The sequence below is a fragment of the Lemur catta genome, chromosome 1 (assembly GCF_020740605.2).
Source record: "Lemur catta isolate mLemCat1 chromosome 1, mLemCat1.pri, whole genome shotgun sequence".
In the NCBI taxonomy this organism is placed as follows: Eukaryota; Metazoa; Chordata; class Mammalia; order Primates; family Lemuridae; genus Lemur; species Lemur catta.
The window spans coordinates 95926009-95942201 of record NC_059128.1 but is presented as its reverse complement, the minus strand read 5'-3'; the positions used below and the strand labels follow the sequence as shown (position 1 = coordinate 95942201).

Here is a 16193-nt window from a genome sequence, read left to right as displayed (position 1 = left end):
AGGAAAGAAAACTAGAACAGGAGGAACAAGCAATAAGCACAAAATAGGATGGTAGTTACAAATTCAAATATATTAGTAATTACATTAAATATAAAAGAATTAAATGTTCTAATTAAAAGACAAAGATTGATACAAAAAAATGAACTAAAAATGGATCATAGACCTAAATAAACTTTTAGGGCCAAGTGGGTGACTCATGCCTGTAATCCCAGCACTTTGGGAGGCCGAGGCAAGAGGATCACTTGAGGCCAGGAGTTTGAGACCAGCTTGGGAAACATAGCCAGATGCTGTTGTTACAGATAATAATAATAATAATAATAAAATTAGCCAGGCGTGGTGGGCCATGCCTGTAGTCCCAGCTACTTGGGAGGCTGAGGCAGGAGGATCAGTTGAGTCCAGGAGTTCAAGTCTTCAGTGAGCTATGATCGTGCCATTGCACTGCAGCCTAGGTAACAGAGAGAGACCCTGTCATTGTAAAAAAAAAAAAATTGAAGAAAATATAGGGAAAAATATATGTGACCTTGGGTTAGGCAAAGAGTTATTAGATATTAATATATCAAAAACATGTTTTTTTCCAAAGAAAAACTGATAATTTGTACTTCATCAAAATACAAATTTTGTTCTGTGTGATACTGTTAAGAGAATGAACAGACAACTTATAAAGAGGGAAAAAACACTTCTCTATTTGGCAGATATGCAAATTTGCAAATTACGTATCTGACAAATGACTTGTGTCCAGAATACCTAAAGAACTCTCAAAACTGAACAATGAGGAAACAAACAGCCCAAAAAAATAATGGCAAAACATTTGAATAGACACTTTACCAAAGAAGAGGATGAAAAACAGGTACAGAAAAGTTGCATAATATCATTAGTCATTAAAGATATGCAAATTAATGGCCGGGGGTGGTGGCACAGGCCTGTAATCCTAGCACTCTGAGAGGCTGAGGTGGGAGGATCTCTTGGGCTCAGGAGTTTAAGAGCAGGCCTGAGCAAGAGCAAGACTCCCCCCTACCTTTACCCCCCCAACCCCATCTCTACTAAAAACAGAAAAAATTAGCTGGGCATGGTGGCACATGCCTGTAGTCCCAGCTACTCGGGAGGCTGAGGCAAGGAGGATCACTTGAGCCCAGGAGTTTGAGGTTGCTGTGATGAACTGTGATGACTCCACTGCATTCTAACCTGGGGACAGAGCCAGACTACTCTGTCTCAAAAAAAGAAAAAGAAAAAGAAATGCAAATTAAAACCACAAAAAATACTACTACACATCTGTTAGAATAACTAAAATAAAACCATGTGACAATTCCAAGCGCTGGTGAAAAGAGAGAGCAATTGAATTCTCTCACACACTCTCATACACTGCTGGTGGCAATGCACAACGATACGTACACTCTAGAAATCAGTTTGGCAGTTTTAAAAAACAAAATTAAGCATAGAATTACCACAGACCCAGCAATCTCACTCCTAGGTATTTACCAGAGTAAAATTAAAACTGTTCACCTAAAAACCTGAACACAAATGTATGTCGTAGCTTTGTCATAAGCAAAAACTAGAATCAGCCCAAATGTCCATCAGCTGGGGAATGGATAAATGATACTATATCCATCCATACAATGAAATGCTACCCAGCAACACAAAAGGAAGGAATTCCTGCCGGATATGGCGGCTCACCCCTGTAATCTCAGCACTTTGGGAGGCAGAGGTGGAAGGATTGCTTGAGGCTGGAAGTTTGAGACAAGCCTGGCAACCACAGTGAGACCCTCTCTCTAAGAAATGTTAAAAAATTAGCCAAGTGTGGTGGCATGCACCTGTAGTCCCAGCTACTTGGGAGGATCACCTGAGCCCAGATGTTTGAGGTTGCAGTGAGCTAAGATGGTGCCACCGCATTCCAGCCTGGGCAACAGAGCAAGACCCTATCTCTAAAAACAAACAAAAAAGGAATGAATTCTTAATACACATGAGAATATGAATGAATCTCAAAAACATTTACTAAGTTGAAGAAGCCAGACTCAAAAGACTATATATTGCATAATTCCATTTTTATGACAATCTAGAAAAGGTAAAACTTAGAAATGGAAATAGATCAGTGGTTGCCTGGGGTTAAGGGTGGGTGATGGTTTGATCACAAAGGGGTAGGTAGCACAAGGGAATTTGGGGGGAATGTGTTCCATCCATATCTTGATTGTAGCAGTGCTTTGACCCCGTGCATATGCCAAAAATTATTTTTACTGTGTCAAATTATTTTCTTTTTCTTTTTTCATTTAATTAATTAATTAATTTTACTAGAGACAGGGTCTTGCTCTGTCACTCAGCCTGCAGTGCAGTGTCAGGATCATACCTCATGGCAGCCTTGGACTCCTGGGCTCAAGCAATTCTCCCATCTCAGCCTCCCTAGTAGCTGGGATTACAGGTGCCAGCCACCATGCCCAGCTCAAAATAATTTTTTAAAGAAAAAAACAAAGATTGTCAGACTGGGTAAAAGTATTAGTACAATAGGTTCTCCTCTGACAGTCTGTTGGCCAAGAGCAAACTTTACTCAAGAAAAAGTAAACTCAGTTCTGATTCTTGAAAGATTATGCACAAAACCTCATTATTTAAAAATGAACAGCATTTCTATTTTTAGATTGCTAACATGGAGCAAATTAAAAACTCATACATATCACATTCAAATACATTTTAATGTACTTTAGTTTTGTGTATCTTATACAACTGCAGAACATGTGGCGACTAAGGATCAAAAAGGTGATCGAATTTGTATGTCTGAAACAGCAAACTGAGTCCCTGAATTTTTCGCTTTTCATCCAGATGTTTTGCCATCATAGATCTAATTTTAGATGGTGTAATCTCTTTATAAAATACATGTAATTAAGAAAAGTAGTGGGTTTTTTTTTTGAGACTTCTAATTCAGAGTTGTACAGGGTGCTTGGTTTTCCCAACCAAGCCAGCAGACCGAGAATAATCTGAATCATAAGTCTAAGGCTAAACCGAGAAACTTTTAGCCAAAGAATCATAGTGAGCTTTTACAAGAGTCGAATTCCGGCTCCTTTTTATGAATAGGCTTTAAAATGAAGATAAAGTTCCAAATAAAGTTTTTCCTCAATCTGTGAAAAACAGAATGGAAATCATAGTGTGTGATGGATTATTCTCTCTTGCAAATTGAATGACTACATTTGCTTTGTAATGCATTTAAGAGGAATATGCTTGATTCCTTATTCTTGCTGAAGCCTGCAATAGCTGCTTTCCCTTGCTTTCTTTTTCTGATGAGAATCAGCAACATGGGACATATTGCCACATTTTTTTTGAGCAATGGTATTTTTAAAAAATGTACAGAGTCAAACCCAAACAGTCTAACCCAAACCAAATAATTTAGACCACAAAGGCCAGGCTAATTTTTCCCATTTCTCAAAATAACTGAAACTGATCACATACCAAATCTCCATTTTTCTTTGTGTCATGTAGACACTGCCACAAATGCAAGAGATTCTTCACTTTTCAGGGCCAACTTATGCCATCCTTTGGTCCTGTTACATAGGTGAACAATTACTTTTCACTAACTATGAAACAAAATAGATTAAGTGAAGGCAATTTCATATAACCCCTTCATGTGCTATATAGCACCATGTGCTGTATGAGAAAGCATTTTAGTGCGTTGATCACAGCTGCTTCAGTGTATGAGTTTCCATTAAACTATTTAATAAAACTCTCAATTTATAGAAAAATTCAACCAATGCCAAGGTCACCTAAAGTAAACCAGCCAAGGACCCAAGAAACTTGTATAGAAAAATGAAAAGACCAATGGAAACCGGCATCATATACTGCCCTAGAATTGTGCCTATTATGAGACTTTGGTTTTACCTAATTGTCTTAAAATAGTACCCCGAGTCACACAATTAAAACTGTTTAATAGACTATGAGACTGACGATTGGCTGAACATGCTTCTGTGTGGTTAGGAAATCCCTGTTACTGAACTGTTGGCCACTGTCTTGTGACATTTATAAGAACCCTGGCAATCTACCCACAACTACTGCAAAAAGAAAAAAAAAAAAACTTAAAAAAAATCCTTCTTCAACTTTCCACGTTAAAGATGATCTTATGTGTGTAGGAATGGAGAAATTGTGAAAAAATTACTCTCATTAGGCTGGCTTTGAGTGGATACACTGGGTTTACAAAATATTTTGAGATGGTCAGATAAGCAGTTCCAATGACAGCATTTGACACAGTTATCATGAGCCATGTGTAGCCTAAGGAGAACTTTCAGTGTATCAGGGTGGCCCACATGTTGCTATTTATCATTTCAATTTCATAGCAGAATCAAAATTGAGGGGAAAGAAACACTTTGAAACCCAAGGAAGTCATCTGTAGCCTGAGTAATGAGACCTCTTGCAAAAAAAAAAAAACAAAAAAACAAAAAAAACAAAGAAGAAACCACAAACACCCACTCAACACAAAAAAAACCAGAGTAACACATTTTTGAGAAACAGGCTTTGGTTTCAGAGCACTATTACAGCTGTTTAATTCATTTGCTGATGTAGTTCAAGTATGCAGACATATACAGTAAATTTTTAAAGGGTTTAATGTGCTCCCAATGATTTTACCATTTTTAAGAGAAATGAGAAACACTATGGTAGTTACCAAGTAATAGCACACACATATTTTCTGAAGCTGCATTTTAATGACTAACACAACACTTTAGATAATAGGGTTATGCCTTATTTGCATTGCTATGACTGAATGTTACAGCAATTGAGAATTCTTTGACATAAAGAAGGCATATGGTCACTTAAAGTGTAACATTCTCCTGAAAAAGCCATAGTTTTCCTTGTAAGAAGCAACACATGAAGTCTAGCAGGCATGGTTTCATTTATTCCATTTTGATTGCCTAAGTTTTCACCGGGGCAGTATTCTATTTCAAGGCCATTCTGTTGCAAAACCTTGTTGTGTGGTTGTAACATAGCTGAGTCTGTTGTAAACCGGAGAAGACAGCAAAAAAAAAAAAAAAAAAAGAGAGAGAGAGATTAGGAGAAAGAGTACTCCTTTTAACTTTCACTTGAAGGTCCTTTAGTAGATAACTGATTTTTAAAACAAAAAACATTAAGTTCTCTGAGCTTCTACCCTGAATAAGCCCTGTTTTTACTAAGGATTAAGGTGGTTGGCTCCTGCAGAGATAACTGTATTAAGGACAAGTAATCATCTAAATAAATGATCGTCATCTTAATAATATGAGAATTATGAAGACTAATGAAACAACAACAGTTGATCATCATTTTTCAAGTACCACTAAGGTATGTAGTCCTGTGCAATTCCTTTTGAGGTTTCAGGGTTTGCGATGGGGTTTAGGGATAAAAATGGGAGACAAAAATCTATCGTATAAACTAATTATTTTGGGTGAGGTTATTATTGGCTGATTGAGGAAAGGGAATATGTCTGTGGAATTTCCTTTGTAAATGCCTACTTGTGTATGTATAGACACCTGAATGTTTTTGATAATGGTGAGAATTAGCAATCATCCTATTCAAATACATAGATTGTTATAAGCTGTGTAATTAAGAACTGGGATGACTATTCACAAAATGAATGATAGGTAATGTAAGGTAATGATAGGTAATGTAAGATCTGAGAAGTCCTTTAAACAATTATAGCCATGATTATAAAATACACAAAAGGGGGGAATGGTTAAGATGTAGTTGGAGTTGTGCTTGGAGTGGAAGGGAGTTGGTTAATTTAAAAAAAAGGGTCAGGATTTTCCCCCCAGCATCCCCGAATCTGGACTAGGATTTGCTAATATCTCAAGAGCTTCTCAGTTGTGAAAAAGACAGAAAATGAAACAAAAAACCAAAATGAAACAAAACAAAGAACAGTCCTTCCATGAGCTACCTCATGTCCAGACCTCCCACTCACCTTAGGCAGAAATTCCCTTTCCTATTCCCTCTGAAGTTACAGATTTTTTTTCTTTTAAAGGACATTACAAAAGTTTCTCAGAAGCATTTGCACAGTTCTTGAAAAAAATTAGCTTCATACCTTCCCATTTCAAGGAAATTAGGCCAAAAAGAAAAATATTGAATGAGGTTTCTTAGGCCCCAGATATGATATTTCCCAGGAACTGTAAGATAATAATCATTAGGTAAAGGCACACATTTTTTCCCTCTGAAATTTTAGAAGGAAGGCACATTTGCTTCACAAACATAGCATGTATCAACAGTATCTTTTGTATTCCGTTCTGGAAAATGACAGATCTTACTCTATGGCTGCTTAACATCTGGGGAAAAAACCTTGTTTCATAGACAGTGCACTCAATCACATACATCTTTTTCTCTCAATTCAAAGTGGTAGTAGTGACAAGAGCAAAAAGTCTTTTTTTTTTTTTTTTTTTTAGAGGGTCTCACTATGTTGTCCAGGATGGATTTGAACTCCTGGTCTTAAGCAATGCTCCCGCCTCAGCCGCCTGGGTGGCTGGGACTGCAGGCTCATGCCACCATGCCCAGCACAAGAGCAAAATCTTTTGGGAGATATCTTTTGACTCACTCTAGCTAGCAGCATGGCTATGTGCCGTTTAGATGGGATTCTTTTTTACCTATATCAGCTTCTGGTCCAGTTATTAAAATTCTATTAATTTCTTAGTTTCAAGGACTGAGGTGGGCATTATCAATTCTTCCCAAAATGTTCATCTGCAGTTATTTCTAATAGACTCTAACCCCCAAATGTGCTTGTTTCAACTCCCCTGTTGCTTTGGAAACCCCTACACATCATCAGTTAGAGTCTATTTTGCATTATGGTAGTGCCTTATAAATAGACTGTGTTCTTTAGGTATGAAGATTTGTTTTATATTGATTGTTTTTAGCCATAGGACTTACTAACATTCTAAAATTCTGCTTTTCCTTAAATATGTGCATTAGTTGAAGTATTAATAAAGCTTTTGCATTAGATTTTGTAGGTCATATTAAATTTACATAGGCAACATGTTAAACTCTGCACATGTTCTGTAGAACAATAAAACCAAACCTAAGTAAAATAAAGGGCCAAGTAAACAATCCAGAGGGGAACTTTCCCAAAGCTGCAACCACTTCTTACCCTAATTTATAGTTATACTACTGGCTGTACTTTTATTCTGCTTACTTTTTTTAGTTTCTTCCTTAGATCTATTCCTTACATATGTTTTTGGATTATAATACTAACCTCTACTGATTTTCAACTTGGCCAGTTTCATTTGGACTCTAGGTGACCCATATGATACAAAAGGTAATAGGCATAGGAATGTAATGATAAGGATCTTTGTACTGCCTTTTCTCATTCCCTATCCTTTTAACCCATCATCCCTAATGTGAAGCCACTATTAAATCAAAATGACCCTACATACATAGTCAACTAAATACCCCTATTGTTTTCTGCTTTTTCTTTCTTCTTCTCTTTTTTTTTTTTTTTTTGAGACAAAGTCTCACTCTGTTACCTGGGCTACAGTGCCGTGGCATCACCCTAGCTCACAGCAACCTCAAACTCCTGGGCTCAAGCAATCCTTCTGCCTCAGCCTCCCGAATAGCTGGGACTACAGGCATGGGCCACCATGCCCGGCTAATTTTTTATATATATATATTTTTAGATGTCCATATAATTTCTTTCTATTTTTAGTAGAGACGGGGTCTTGCTCTTGCTCAGGCTGGTCTGGAACTCCTGAGCTCAAACAGTCCACCTGCCTCAGCCTCCCAGAGTGCTAGGACTACAGGCATGAGCCTTTTTTTTTTTTTTTTTTGAGACAGGGTCTCACTCTGTTGCCCAAAGTAGAGTGCAGTGGCATCCTCAAAGCTTACTGCAACCTTGAATGCCTGGGCTCAAGTGATCCTCTTGCCTCAGCCTCCCAAGTAGCTGGCACCATGGGTATGCGCTGCCACACCCAGCTAATTTTTATATTTTTTGTAGAGATGGAGTCTCACTATGTTGGCCAGTCTGGTCTTAAACTCCTGACCTCAAGTGATCCTCTCGCCTCAGCCTTCCAAAGTGCTAGGATTATAGGTGTGAGCCACTACACTGGCCTTATGTTTTTTTCTTAATATTTCCTTTTTGGCTTTGAAGAGTACAACAGTTTTAGAGCTAGGAAGTTTAGAGAATCCTTCCTCTATAATTTTCGGGGTAGGAAAGATGATTTAATACTAATTCAATCTTTGACAGATTTTCTTGTTTAAAACTTTATGAAAGCTGGCCGGGCGCAGTGGCTCACGCCTTTAATCCTAGCACTCTGGGAGGCCGAGGTGGGTGGATCGCTCGAGGTCAGGAGTTCGAGACCAGCCTGAGTGAGACCCTGTCTCTACTAAAAAAATAGAAAGAAATTATCTGGCCATCTAAAAATATATATAGAAAAAATTAGCCGGGCATGGTGGCGCATGCCTGTAGTCCCAGCTACTCGGGAGGCTGAGGCAGAAGGATCCCTTAAGCCCAGGAGTTTGAGGTTGCTGTGAGCTAGGCTGATGCCCCGGCACTCACTCTAGCCCGGGCAATAGAGTGAGACTCTGTCTCAAAAAAAAAATAAATAAATAAATAAAAATAAAACTTTATGAAAGCTTACTCAACATCATTACTCATCAGGGAAACATAAATTAAAACTACAATGATATATCATTGTATGACAATTAGAATGGTTAAAAGAATTTTTGTTAAACATACAATAATCCAAGCAACCAGATAAACTAAAACCCGACAATACCAAGTATAGTAACTAGAACTCTTGTACTACATACTGTGGGAATGTAAAATGGTACAACCACTTTAAGAAACAGTTTGACAGTTCTTATAAAGTTAAATAAACTCTTATCATAAGACCCAGAAAGCCCTTTTCCTAGGTATTTACAAGGAAAATGAAGGTAGCATACGTCCACACGAAAACCTGTGTGCAAATGTTTATGGAGGCTTTATTCATAATCACCAAAAACTTGAAACCCTTCTAAATGTCCCTCAGCTGAAGAATGAGTAAACAAACTGTGGTGCATTCATACAATATTACTCAACAATGAAAAGGAACAGACTACTGATACATACACCATGCAACGTGGGCGAATCTCAAAAGCCCATGCTAAGCCAGTAGCCGTGGCTCAGGCCTGTAATCCTAGCAACTCAGGAGGCTGAGACAGGAAGACAGCTTTAGCCTAGGAATTCAAGGCTGCAGTGAGCTATGATTGCACCACTGGGCTCTAGCCTGTGTGACAGTGCAAGACCCACACCTAAAAAAAAATAAGTAAATAACAAAATAAATAAAAAGCCCACCCTAAGTGGGAAAAAAACCTCAAAAGTCAATATATACTATAATTATTATATATTTACTTGTTATCCTATACAAAGTAATATTATGGGAATAAAAATCCAATCAGTGGTTGTCAAGGGCTAGGACAGGGGGATTGGCTACAAAAAGTCATGAGGGAAATTTTGGGATTGATGGAAATGTTCTCTATCTTGATTCTACATTTGCCAAAATCCACCAAACTCTATTTTAAAGGAGTGAATTTTACTGTATGTAAAGTTTACCTCAATAAACCCAACTTTAAAAAAATCACACAAAAATCTTTATGAAAACTGATAGAAAATGATAAAGATTGTGTTTTCCACTTGCACATAGGGAACTGTATTCCCTCATACTTAATTGCTACGTAACTAGAGAATGTCTGTAGAACATTTGATGAACTCCTATAATATTCCAGTATTATTCTCATTACATGGACTTAGTAGTAATAAAAACAGTGGAAGGAAAAAAATATGCAATAAATCAGCCAAATAGTTATAAATGAAATGTCTATATTACATGAGCCATTAAATTTTGACCAAGTTTCTTGTAAAAGGGGAAGTGGCCTTGTTAACTGCCATTTCACTGCTTCCTGATAGAAAGATAAAAAATACTTTGTTTTTGTTTGTAGATTTTCTGCAATAATAATTCACTGAACAAAATGTAATTTTAAAACATTTTAAACATACAGAAAAGTTTAGAAAAAGAAACCCATGTACCCATACAAATTTGACAAGTCTTATAATTTTGCCATATTTGCTTAGATTTAGAAAAAGAACAAAACAATACAATGCTATATAGCTGAAGCTCCAACTTCATCCTTTTTCCCTTTCTCTTTCTCCAGGATAGTAGCCACTATCCTGAAGTTAGTAGGTAGCCTTATGTTTTAAAGATTTATCTGTGTTGGTAGATGTCAGATTTCACTAATTTTCATTATTGTATGGTATTCCATTGCACCACTATAAAATGGTTCTTTTATTGCCAGGCATTTAGTTTTTGTCTGCTCATCATTACAATGAACCATTAATCAGTGAATATCCTAGTAGTGTCTCCTGGTACATATGTGCAAGAGTTTCTTTAGGTGCAGGGGTTTTCAAGCTTTTATGGCCAATACTCACAATGAGAAATAATTTTACATTCAGATCCTGTACATACATACATGCATGTATTATCACAGGTCGGATTGCCTGGGAAGTAGACTTTCAGGCATAGATTTGTGTTCAGGATGTTTATTGGGGAATGTCCCAGGATCAGCATCTTTAGGGAAGTGAAGGAAGCAGGATTGGGCAGAGGGAGAAGTCGGGCTACAATGAAGTGGCAACAAAGGCCTCAGCTGATCCCACACTGTCTGGGGATCTAGCCAATCTAGCTAACTCCTTGAGAGTTAGTTCAAATTGGTTGGAGCAAGGGAATCAGGCCTGTGTATACCTGCCTTGACAATTCCTGGATACAACTGCACCCCAAAAGAGGGTGTGACCCTGGACAAGTAGCTCTCTTTTTGGAGAGTCCTAGAGAGGGACTCAGCTAAAAGATATTGGCTGTCTACACTCCTAGCATCCAAAAGAACCAATGCTTCAGTCCTGGAGAGGGAGACTCCAGGTGACACACCACGACATCTAATATATAGCCATACACACATACACATATGCATTTTTAATGTTACTAAAATATTTCCAAACTGCTTTCCAAAAGAGTTCAGAAGAGTGTCTGTTTCACATCCCACCAGTAGAGCTGGAGAGTTCCAATTTTTCCACATCCTCACCAACCCTCAGTATTGTCAGACTACTTAATGTTTGCCCATCTGATGGATTGGGTGATACAATAGAGAATCTGAATGAAGCCCATCTTTTGGTGAAAGTTTTTAAATATTCCTAATATTGTAGTACACCAAGACTTACTTCTTGCTAGCTTATCAGCCACCAAAAAGGCATGTGCATTTCCCTGATAATTAGATAGCATTCAATTTTTAGTCTTGCAAAATAGAAACCTAGTCTTGCAAAATAAATCTTTTAGTGTTGAAATCTTTTCTATAGCACCTAGCAGAGTGCATTGTGTATAACATTACAAAGTAAAATACTGGTAGATTGAAGGAGTGAATTCTATGCCTAGGCACATGGCATTTAAAGTTTAACTTTTTTTTTTGAAATCCACAAGGCAGTGTGGTTTGGTGGAAGCCTATTGGCCTAGGAATTGTGAGGCCAGGGCTCCGGTCCAGTCTAGCCATATGATTTGGGAAAATTCATTCCACCTTTCTTTTTTCTTTTCTTTCCTTCCTCCCTCCCTCCCTTCCTTCTTTCTTTCCTTCCCTCCCTCCCTCCTTTCTTTCGTTTCTCTTCTCTTCTCTTCTCCTTTCCCCTCCCTCCCTCCCTCCCTCCCTCCCTCCCTTCCTTCCTTCCTTCCTTCCTTCCTTCCTTCCTTCCTTCCTTCCTTCCTTCCTTTTATTGATGTGGTCTTGTTCTGTTGCCCAGGCTGGAATGCAGTAGCATGATCACAGCTCACTGCAGCCTCGAACTCCTGGACTCAAACAATTCTCCCACCCTGGCCTCCCAAAATGCTATGATTACAGGTGTATCAGGCCTGAAAATCAAATGGTCACTAGATGATCTCCGAGGTTCAATCCTGCTCAAAAATTCTATGCTCTGCATCAGAGAAACATGAAATCAACTTGTAAAAGTGTCATTCTCATAAAGCCATTATGTTGTGGGTCAGATGATAAATTTTACATCAATTTTTCTAATTGCCTGCCTCACCTCAATTTTCTATGACCCAATCCATTTAGCCCTCCCCTTGTCCAATTGCCCTACAAGTTACCTGAACTCCACCCTTGAGATTTTCCTTTGCAACCAATGACCATTTTCATTACCTCTAGTATTTCAACTTTTGGCCCTGGCCTTGTAGTAAACAGAGTCTTACTTTATGTGATCATCAGAAGAATTTGATATGGAAGAATATGGTTTTTGTCTTTTTTTTATAATATCAATTCCCCATTCCCTTTTAGTCTATAGGTAGTTAAAAATGACCTGTATCATTACATACTCTGTTCAGCCTGACATGAAGGATTCCATGGATCTCCTTTCTTCAATTGCACCATCCATTACCTTCCAGACAGCACTGCATGGGGGCAGCAGTTTGCACTGCCCTGTCCTGTCATCTGGAAAAGCCTTTCTTCTATTTCAGTTCTAATATATTCAAATAAAAGATAGCCCCATCTCAATTTAACTCCTGTTTCTCTTTTAATGTAATTTTAAACTCTGTAAGTTATTACTACAACATCTAAATTCTATTAAATCAATGGGGTGATGCTTATTAAAGATGCTGTTGAAATAATTACAACCAAGTACAAAACTGTGCAGGGTTATAAATGGAAAATGCAGAGGAAGGATATCCATTTCTAGGAGATAATGAAGTGATGCTGACACTAGAGAGCCTAAAATAGCTTTCAGGGATTAGTTAACAGGATAACCACCTTGCAAGAGGCTTTGGAGATCTTTTTTTGTTTTAAATTTGAATCTTTATTATTAAAAATCTATTATTCTCCAAATCTTGAATAAGTCAATTGTTAGAGTTTCTCCCTTCTGGATTAACCTCGCCTCTGATCTAATTAGCTCGATGTAACTAACTGATCCATTTCTTTGTCTGTATGCACATATGTGGGAAAGGAGAACAAGGTGCTTTTATGGGCAGCAGAGACTTAAATGCTTTTTCCCAATTAAGAGCCTTGTGTTGATAGCCTGAAAGTGTTCCAAATGAGAGACTTTCTTTGCCACACTGGAGAGGGGATGGGAAGAGAAAGGCATAGGCCCTAGTGCCCTGACATCTTAGGTAGTATCAGGACTGGACATTGATGAACTTTCCACCAACAATACAAAAGAAAGGAGAGGAGGAAGCTGGTGACCTCAAATGATGCCCTAGACTAATCATATTTCTTTAGGAAGAATCTGCCTGGCAACACAGGGATGGGTGGATGGAAGACAGGAGATAAGAAATCCAATTAGATGACCGCTGCAAAATTTCAAGTAAAAAAAAAAGAAAGCTGTGTGTTTGACTAGGTCAGTGGGAATAGAGATGGAAAGGTGAGGAAGGATACTATTGATGTTAAGGAGGTGATATCAATTGGTTTTCATGATTGATTAAGTGTCGAGGAATAAAGGAAAAGGTGGAGTTGATGACTCACAGGTTTTGACTTTTGTGACTATGTGCATGGTGAGTACTATTCAAGTAATTAGAGAATATAGGAGTAACAGGTTTGGGGTAAAGATCACCTTTGAAAATGTTGAGTTTCAGGTATACCTGGGTCTGAGCTATCTTGGAGGCAGTTAAATATACAATCCCAAAGCGTAGGAGGGCAGTATGGACTAAAGATGTGTAGGTCTCCTATTCTGAGTGATTATATAGAAAACAGGAGGGTTTTGTTTTTTAAAGTTTATTCTTTTCAATGGCAGGCGTTTCCCCTTGCTGGCAGGGTTCCTTAAGCCCTGACAATAAACAGGGTGTTCCTGTTGTCTACCCTTGCAGGATGCATGTCTGGGCCAATCAATAAAAAGTGTTTAATTTGTTCAGCTTCGTGTTTCACAAATATCCTAGCTGTAACAACAGCGCTGAGTGCATGAGAAAAGCTGACTCATATTTCCTGCAAGTCAGCACAGATATCCATCCTTCCAAATTATTTGAACCTTTGGCCACTCCCAAGGAGAGAGTCAAAGTGTCAAAGTGTTGGCACAATTTATGAGCATCTCTTTCATTTGTTACATCTGTTATAAAGATGCAGAGTTAAAGCTTTTCCTGCCTTGTGCCGCTCTCAGCCCTCAAGGCCATGCCCCAATGATGTCCTCACCTTTCACAGGAAGTCTAGGTTCTCTCAGGATTGGTTCAAATGCCATCTTTTTTGTCTATTTTGTCACCTTCGATCCTCTCAATGCATATTAATCACTCACCTCCCCTGGGCTCTCACAGCAACCAGTTTATCCGTCTAGTGTAGAACTTGTCATAGATTGACTTTTATTAAAATTATATGCCTGGGAACATGCCTTTGCCTTTAATGTGCACTTATCTGCTGTTGTTTTCCTTCTGTACCCAGCACAGTGTTTTTATATAAATGCTGACTGAAGTGAATTTGTTAAAAGTTGTGAAATATTGTCTTAACACTTAAAGCAAATCAGAGGCACACTTGGTGGACAATGCCAGTTAAAAAGACATCCTATTTAAAAATAACTTTTTGGCTGGGCGCGGTGGCTCACGCCTGTAATCCTAGCACTCTGGGAGGCCGAGGCGGGAGGATCGCTCGAGGTCAGGAGTTCGAGACCAGCCTGAGCAAGAGCGAGACCCCGTCTCTACTAAAAATAGAAAGAAATTAGCTGGGCAACTAAAAAATTAGTCGTAGTGGCGAGCGCCTGTAGTCCCAGCTACTCGGGAGGCTGAGGCAGGAGGATCGCTCGAGCCCAGGAGTCTGAGGTTGCTGTGAGCTATGATGATGCCACAGCACTCTAGTCAGGGCAACGGAGTGAGACTCTGTCTCTAAATAAATAACTAAAAAGAACTTTCCTTTGCAAATGATTTTAAAAGTAAACATTGAATTTATAAGGAACTGTTGAAAGAGGTAAAATTATTAATTTGAGGAAAATGTTGACAAGTGATAATTTTCCAAGCTAGGAGAGAGTGCGGAGTCAAAGCTATGACTCCTCAGATGGCCATGAAAAGGGCAGAGACAGCAGTGGCTTAGACTGCTGGAGCCCTCCTGGCCCCGTCTACTCCTCTCAAGCACCGAGCTTAGAAAATGTCATTTCTAACATGACATTTCTTACTCTTATTCTTGAAAGTTGTTCAGATAATTTGTCTTTCAAAAAGGATTTCATCAGATTTGTGTTTTTAGGAAATAAATTGCTAATTTGACCATATTGCTAATAAATTTCAGTTTGTAGATTAAATACATTGGAATTTCACTCAAACACTGTTTCACAAAGAATACAATTTGTCAATATGTGTTCTGCTTTGGGACACATCCAGTAGTTTCTATTAGACCATAATCCCCGGTAGAAGGTTTTCTCATCCATAAGGAAGCCCTGTAGTGTAGATATTAAGGACTGCTTTATACAGGCTCCAGACTTTAATTTGAAGATGGTGGGAAACTTCTGGTATGGCAATTAAGGTACATAAATTTAACAGGTGGAGAGGATTAGGCTGTACAACAGCTTGAGCTTACAGTGCTTTAAACGGTTATGGTTTCATGGGTTTCCTTCATTCATCATTCGAACCACAGTGTTTTAAAATAATGTCTAAGAAATAGCAAGCTAGAACTCTACACGTAAAAGATGACATAATTTCAAAAATGGCACAGGGCCAGAATTTATAATCCAAAGATTTCCGTTTCATGTTTACACTGTTAGAATTCCTTGCTCAAATCACATTTAGGGTTTAAGTTTGTTTAACTGTGACTATAGTGACATATGCCTGGGATGTTGAGAGGATTCCTGATATGACCGTTAGGGGCTCTGAGATACTTCAAGATACTTCCTGATTACACAAATACTGCCTGTTAGTTTTCTACTGCTTTTTAATATCATTCTTTCAGAAGCTATTTTCTCTGATTTAAAAGAAACCTTTTCAACTTTTGAAACTTTTTAGAATCCCATTCTGTAAGCTATGCTTGCAACTACATGTCTATAATATTTTAATTGGTACTCTAATGTAGATGAAAATATTTGTGGGTTTTTTTTCTTTTTTTTTTTTTTACTAACTAAAAGAGTGTTTTTTTTGTTGCTAGTTAAATATTTTGATACACCAAGCTACTTCTCAAGAAGTTGACCTGATAGGTCTAGCAACAATTGAAACCAATGGAAGGCTAGGTCTGTGTTCAGTGGCGAAAGAATAGGCGGTTCCCAAACAGACTTTAAAAAAAGCTTTTACAGCTTTATAGAGGTATCATTGACATAC

General features: G+C 38.1%; 1 protein-coding gene across 1 annotated transcript in view; it reads left to right on the top strand.

Annotated features, from left to right (window-relative positions):
• Nucleotides 1-5053: 5053 nt before the first annotated feature.
• Nucleotides 5054-16193, top strand: part of DENND4A (DENN domain containing 4A) — a 145066-nt gene continuing 133926 nt past the window's right edge. The window contains exon 1 of the mRNA XM_045541179.1: nucleotides 5054-5283. The gene's annotated coding sequence lies outside the window, so the exon portion shown is untranslated. The remainder of the gene's footprint in view (nucleotides 5284-16193) is intronic.